The following is a 7127-nucleotide window of genomic DNA, read 5'->3' on the forward strand; positions in this document are numbered from 1 at the left end:
CCTAGATTGGGTCAGGAGCGAACAAGGAGCCTGAAATTCCATCTAGGTCTCCCCTGTGGGTGGCAGGGGCCCAAGCATTTAGGCACATTAGTAGGAAACTGGATAAGAAGTGGAGTAGCCAGGACTCGAACCAGTGCTCAAATGGGATGTCAGGTTCTGAATTCCTAAAAGTGTCTAGCCAAAAAGGTTTCAGATAAGGAGCTGTTGATTTGAAGTAGTAATTTCTGAAGGTGCGATAAAGAATATTTTTCTCTCATAAATGTTAATACTTTGTTCTGGATAGTGTTAAAATTTGCTTACAAGGTAGAAGTTTTTTAAAAAATTAACAGAGTAATAATAAAAACTGCTCATCTGTCCCCTGGTTCGATCTACAGCACCCATTTGGGTCTGCAACACCCATTTGCTGTTTCCCAGGCTCATCAGCAGAAGCTGGATCAGAAGCAGAGCAGCTGGAACTCAAACTAGCACTCTGATATGGGATGTGGGTATCACCCAGTGGCAATGTAACCTGCTGTGCCATAACACCAGACCCTTTTCACTTTCTTGATAGTATCCCCTGAGGCACAAGAGGTTTTTGTTGTTGTTGTTGTTGTTGTAAAAGATTTTATTTCTTTGAGAGGTAGAGTTAGAGACAGAGGAAGAAATGGAGAGAAAGGTCTTCCATCCTCTGGTTCACTCCCCAAATGGTTGCAGTGGTTGGAACTGAGCTGATCTGAAGCCAGGAACCAGGAGCTTCTGGTCTCCCACATGGGTGTGGGGACTCAACCACTTGGGGCCTTTTCTACTGCTTTACCAGGCCATGGCAGAGAGCTAGATCGGAACAGGAGCAGCTGGGACTTGAACCAGTGCCCATATGGGATGCCAGTGCTGCAGGCAGAAGCTTAGCCTACTAGGCCACAGCACAGGCCCTGGAACAAAAGTTTTTAATTTTGATGATGTGCAACTAATCAAACTTCTCTTTTATCACTTGTGATTTTCATGCTATATTTTAAAATTGCTGCCTAGTCAAAAAGGTTTACTCTCATATTTTCTTCTAAGAGTTTTTGCAATTTTCAGTGCTATTTCTATACCTACAATCTACATTACTTTCTGTGTATTTGGTGAAGCAAAATAAAGTTTCTTATATCTGAAAATTCCATATCCCATCACCATTTGATGAATATTCTCTGCCCATTGTACTAATGTGACCTACTGTTAAACTGAAAGGACCTGGATGTTGGAGTTTATTTCTGGACTCTCAATTCTATTTGAGAAGCAAGCCTTTAGTTGAGTGATTAAGATGCCCTTGTCCCATATCAGAGTGTCGCTCCCCCTCTTCCTGGAGGAACGACACAGGACCCTGCGCTGTTCTTTCGTCTGCTTGGCCCTCCCCGGGTTTGCTGCTGGTTCTTCCCGGGTTGGCTACTATCCCTTCCACCTCTGTGGAAGGGCAGTTCCCCCTGGCCACATTCCCCACTTCCGCAGGGGAGCAGCACACCGCCGGCCGGCTCTCTCGTGGGCTGCACAGGTGTTCCTCTTAGATGTTCCTCTTAGATGTTCCTGGTGCATGCCGTCTCTCTCCTCCTTTATAGTCCTCCTCCGCCAATCCTAACTCGGCTGCCCACACGCCGAGCACGCTGCTCTCCTCCAATCAGGAGCAGGTCCTGCAGCTTGTCAAGTTGGTGAGAGGCAGCTGGGTAGAAGCTGTTGCCTCCTCTCCCAGCGCCATATTGTGGGAGAGCAGATGCATAGAATAAGTCTTAATTCCAGTAACTCAGTCCAGTCCGGGTTGCTCCCAGTTGCTCCCCACATCAGAGTGTCTGGGTTTGATTCCTGGCTGTAGCTCCTGGGTTTGGCTTCCTGCTAATGTAGACCCTGGGTAGCAGCAATGATGGCTCAAGAAGGTGGATTCCTACCACCCATGTGGGAGACCTGGACTGGGTTCCTGGCTCCTGGTCCCAGCCCTTGAAATGTCATTGAGGGTATATGAGGAGTGAACTAATGGATGGGAGTGCTCAACCTCTCATGTAAATAAATAATTTAAATAAATGAGTTAAATTTTTTAAACAATTAAAAAAAATTATTTGAAAGAGTTACAGAAAGAGGTAGAGACAGAGAGAGAGGTCTTCCTTTCATTGGGTTCACTCCTCAGTTGGCTGCAACAGCTGGAGCTGCACCAATCCAAAGCCAGGAGCCAGGAGATTCCTTCAGGTCTCCCACGTGGGCGCAGGGGCCCAAGGACTTGGGCCATCTTCTACTGCTATCCCAGGCCACAGCAGAGAGCTGGATCAGAAGAGGAGTGGCCAGGACTCGAACTGGTGCCCATAAGGGATGCTGGTGCTTCAGGCCAGGGCCTTAACCCACTGAGCCACAGCGCTGGCCCCTGAGTTAAATTTTAAAACTTAAAGTTTCCAAGTATTTTTTGAAGGCCCTGGGAATCAGGATTCTGATATCAACTATGAGATAAAATGAAGTCACCACTAAAGTTACAGAACTTTAAAAATGGGAAGCACAAATAATTGTAATTTCCTTCTATTAAAAGTCAAGATAATTGTATTTATAATGATCTGAAATGTGGCATGATCCTTCATATCCTCTGTTATGCCAGAGACACAAAATTACATTCTGCAGTCATATTTATTATAGTTTTTTTTTTAACAGATACACAATATAGTTTTATTCTTGGCAATCACTGCATTATACAGCAGAGGCATATGTCCTGGCTTGATGTTTATGCTGACATCCTCCATATCAAGGAGGATTCTCGTTTTTGCTACAAATATCGCACTCATGGAATCTGGCCTTCCTTCTCCTACCACATAAATTCATCTAGAAACATATTGTTCATCATATGATGTCTTCAGGATACACACCAGCTACAAATAAGTTTTCAATTTTAGTGGCACAAATCCAACTCAAATTCTTTGCTTTGTTCCCCTTCGGGTCACTTGTTATATTTCTTTTTTTATTATTATTCATTTATTTTTTGACAGGCAGAGTGGACAGTTAGAGAGAGACAGAGAGAAAGGTCTTCCTTTGCCGTTGGTTCACCCTCCAATGGCCGCCACGGCCGGCACGCTGCGGCCGGCGCACCGCGCCGATCCGATGGCAGGAGCCAGGAGCCAGGTGCTTTTCCTGGTCTCCCATGGGGTGCAGGGCCCAAGCACTTGGACCATCCTCCACTGCACTCCCGGGCCATAGCAGAGAGCTGGCCTGGAAGAGGGGCAACCGGGACAGAATCCGGCACCCCGACTGGGACTAGAACCAGGTGTGCCGGCGCCACTAGGTGGAGGATTAGCCTAGTGAGCCGCGGCGCCGGCCACTTGTTATATTTCTAACATTAACTCTTCAGGTTGCTAGACTTTTTGGAGAAGCCGATTCTTGTTTGATTAGAGCCCACATGCTGCTTCCTGTTCCTGTTGAAACTCCTCACAGCCATGGGTTTCCCCTATCCTGCTACTTTCTGCCTAGCTTTTACTTCATTTCCATACATTCAGCATCTTCAAAATGTCTCATCTCAACTAGCATGTTTGTGAGAGTCCCTTTAAGTTTTCTCTCTGAATTCACAAGAACTCTAAAACTATTATTATTTTAAGATTTATTTATTTATTTGAAAGGTAGAGTTACAGAGAGGCAGAGAGAGAGAGAGAGAGAGAGAGAGAGAGAGAGGTTTTCCATCTGCTGGTTCACTCCCCAGATGGCCGCAACGGCCAGAGCTGCACCAATCTGAAGCCAGGAGCCAGGAGCTTCTTCCTGTTCTCCCAGAGTGGGTGCAGGGGTCCAAGGACTTAGGCCATCTGCTTCTGCTTTCCCAGGCCACAGCAGAGAGCTAGATTAGAAGTGGAGTGGCTGAGACTCAAATCGGTGCCCACGTGGGATGCGAGCACTGCAGGTGGCAGCTTTACCCAATATGCTGCAGCGCTGACCGTATTACTATTACTATTATTATTATTATTATTATTATTATTTTGTTTACCTCTAGGAGCATCAGCTCACATGAGATGCAAGTTCACAGGTCTTCCAAGGACAAAAGCATTATTTTGACATTGAATGGTCACAAAGGATTCAGTGCACAGCGGGGTATATAAATCCAGAACTCAAGATAAAGTTTATAGGCTACAAAGAGAATATGGTTATCCTATGAAATTCCATGGGATATGGAGTAATGAACGCTTTGTCATGGAAGAGCCCCAGCATCCACAGCTCGCTCTCTGCATCTCCCTATTCTGTTGTTGAGATGTTTCCTACAGCAACTCACCCCTATCCAATGGAATGCTGAGTTCCTTATCTAAACTATAGGAAGGAAAAATCCCTTGTGCTTCTAGTTCACCTGGGGAAAACTGAAAATTTCAAAAGGATTGTATTAGCTTTTTGTTGCTACAACAAAACGCCTATGACAAGCTATTTAGGAAAGAAGGAGGTTTACTTTGGCTCATGGTTTTAGAGGTTCACAGGCCAACATCAGGCTGAACAGTTGGTTCAGCCTCTGGTGATGCTGTTCTTGCTGGCAGTGTCCTGAGGTGACACAGAACCTCATTCAGCAAGAGAGTTTGCATCTCTGTGTCTCTTGCAAATTTGTGTTTACTTATTTTTATTTATTTGAAAGGCAGAGAAATACGGATTTTCCACCTGCTGGTTCACTCCCCAAATGCCTGCAATAGCCAGAGCTGGACAAGGCTGAAGCTAGGAGCCAGGAACTCAACCTGGGTCTCTCATGTGGGTGACAGGGCTCAAGTACTTCGGCCATCACTGCTGCCTCCTGGGGCGTGCATTAACAGGAAGTTGGAATCAGAAGCCACAGGCTCCACTCTACTAACCTATACCAATTGAGTCACTTTCCAAAGGCCCCACCTCTGAACACAACTGTGTTGTATTTCTACTCTCTTAGCACCATCAGCATAAATCTTCGAGGCTTTAATATGTAAAAGGGAACTCACTAACATCCATGTCAGCAGAATTTACGTAGGAATTTTAAGACAAAGTGTATAGAAATGGTGAGAGAGAATGCAAAAGTCCTGACAACAAAAACCAGAACATAAATCAGCTTAACAGTTACTAACAGACACATCTCAGAATATTCTTTAAAAGTTCTCAAAAGGAGAGATTTCTACCTGCCACGATAGTCTGGGGTGGTGCTCCTGGAATTCAGTGTGTAGATAACTGGATACTGTTAAATGTCCTACACTGCACAGCCACCCTCAATCATCACCTGGCCCAAAATGTCCATATCCTAAGTTTGAGAAATGCTCATCTGAGTGGACACGTAGGACAAACGAGGTTCAATCACACAGCCTGGTCTTTTAGCCCAAATGCCTTGGATTGGTTCTCTTACATAGTACCCATGCCAAAGCCCAGGGTCAATCTTTAAATCTGTTCTAACTCAGTGTAACAAATACCTTTTTGGCCTGACAACAAAGTGTTGTTTGTTCCCTGCTCAGATGGTTTGGATATTAGTTTGGATGTTGAATGTCCTTCAAAGGCCCGGGTGTTACAGGCTTGGTCCCAGTGTGGCTCGCCTGAGAGATAATGGGACTTTAGCAGGTGGGGCGGCCTAGTGAGAAGCTGCTAGGTCACTGGGGGTGCTCCTTTGCAGGGCTGCTCTCTCTCGAGAGTGTTGGCTACAAAAGGCTGAGGAACCCAGCTGCTCTGCGTCCTGGCTCACCACATGGTTCCTCCTCTGCATGTATTTTGGCATCGTTGTCCACCACCCTCACCAGAAACCACACCAATGGAGCTGCCCAACCTTGGGCTTGAACCTCCCTAAACTGTGAACTAAACTGTAAACTAAACCCTAAGCTGTGAAAGTTTTCTCTTTATAAAATTAGCTTCTCTCTGGCATATAGTAATAAAAAGCTGACGACTACCAGCAGCCTGTGGGAATCTCAACTCTGATCACTTTCAGGCCAGAGAAAATAAACTCTATACCTCATCAATAATTAAAATTGACTAGCTTAGGGGGGTGGGTTTCTCTATTTCCCCATTCTCTTTGATTTCTCAGGTGCTCTAAGAGCACATAGATTTCCATCACTGGTGCTACAACATCAGTAATGTTGAAAGAGCCCTTAAAGATGTCATCAACAGGTATTTATTTAGCACCTACTGAATACTCTACAAAGAGCTGTAGAGGACTTTCGAGTACTATGTTCACCAGTTTTGCATCAATATTTGCCTTCAGTTTCTATTGGAGGTTCTCTGGAGGAAAAGCCACATGAAGTTTGAAATATGTTGTTGCTGGGGCCGGGAAGGCCTACCCCACATGCCACAGTCTGAGGACTCTGAACTAAAGGACCGTCTCAAGGTTCATCTCTGACTTACTCTACTCCACCACCCATCTCTGCGAGGCCATCCCAGAATAAAAGAGATTACTGTGATGTCTCATTAACTAGAAAAGATTAACCACTGAGGTTAATCTCTAAACTAAAGGTTTCTTACCCAGGATACCCTTCTCCCTCTCCCCCTTATCCCAAGTTTTCAGCTATTCTTCTGAGCACAGAGCGATTACCTAAGAGACTCTGCTTACAGAATGATGCCATTTTCAGTGCATTTCACTTCTCACTCCCACCGCACTGCTTGTCTTTGCCTTCCTCCAAGATACAGCAAGCCCCACCCTGTTCAAGTCTTTCCCTCTCTCTAGCTCCGGAAGCCATTTAGGCCTCACTCATCAGACTCTCCAGAAAGTTTCATACTTCATGTGACTCCAGTGATGTGAGTTTTACCATGTCCAGAATAAATTTATTTTTTTTTCTTATTGACCTGCTTATTGTTGGTCAGAGATGAGAGGCTCTGGATAGATATATATATATATATATATATATATATATATATATATAGAGAGAGAGAGAGAGAGAGAGAGAGAGAGAGGGAGAAAGAGAAAGAGAGAGAGAGAGTCAGATATTCCTAACTGATGCTAGAGAGAAAAAACACAAAAATTTAAAGTTAGAAACACAACCTCCCTTATTTAAAAAATCAGACAGGGACTTCACAGGGACTTTGCCATTACTAGTAAGATCTAGAATGCACATTCCCTGCCTCTCAGCTCTTGCTGCTATACCACAGTGCTTCTGAAGATTGCTCCTAGAAACTGGAAAGCCATAGCAGGATGGAGGATAGGCTGGAAGCAGACAGAACCACAGGTGATCAACACTGTC

Source organism: Oryctolagus cuniculus, chromosome 16 (genome assembly GCF_964237555.1).
Source record: "Oryctolagus cuniculus chromosome 16, mOryCun1.1, whole genome shotgun sequence".
Classification (NCBI taxonomy): Eukaryota; Metazoa; Chordata; class Mammalia; order Lagomorpha; family Leporidae; genus Oryctolagus; species Oryctolagus cuniculus.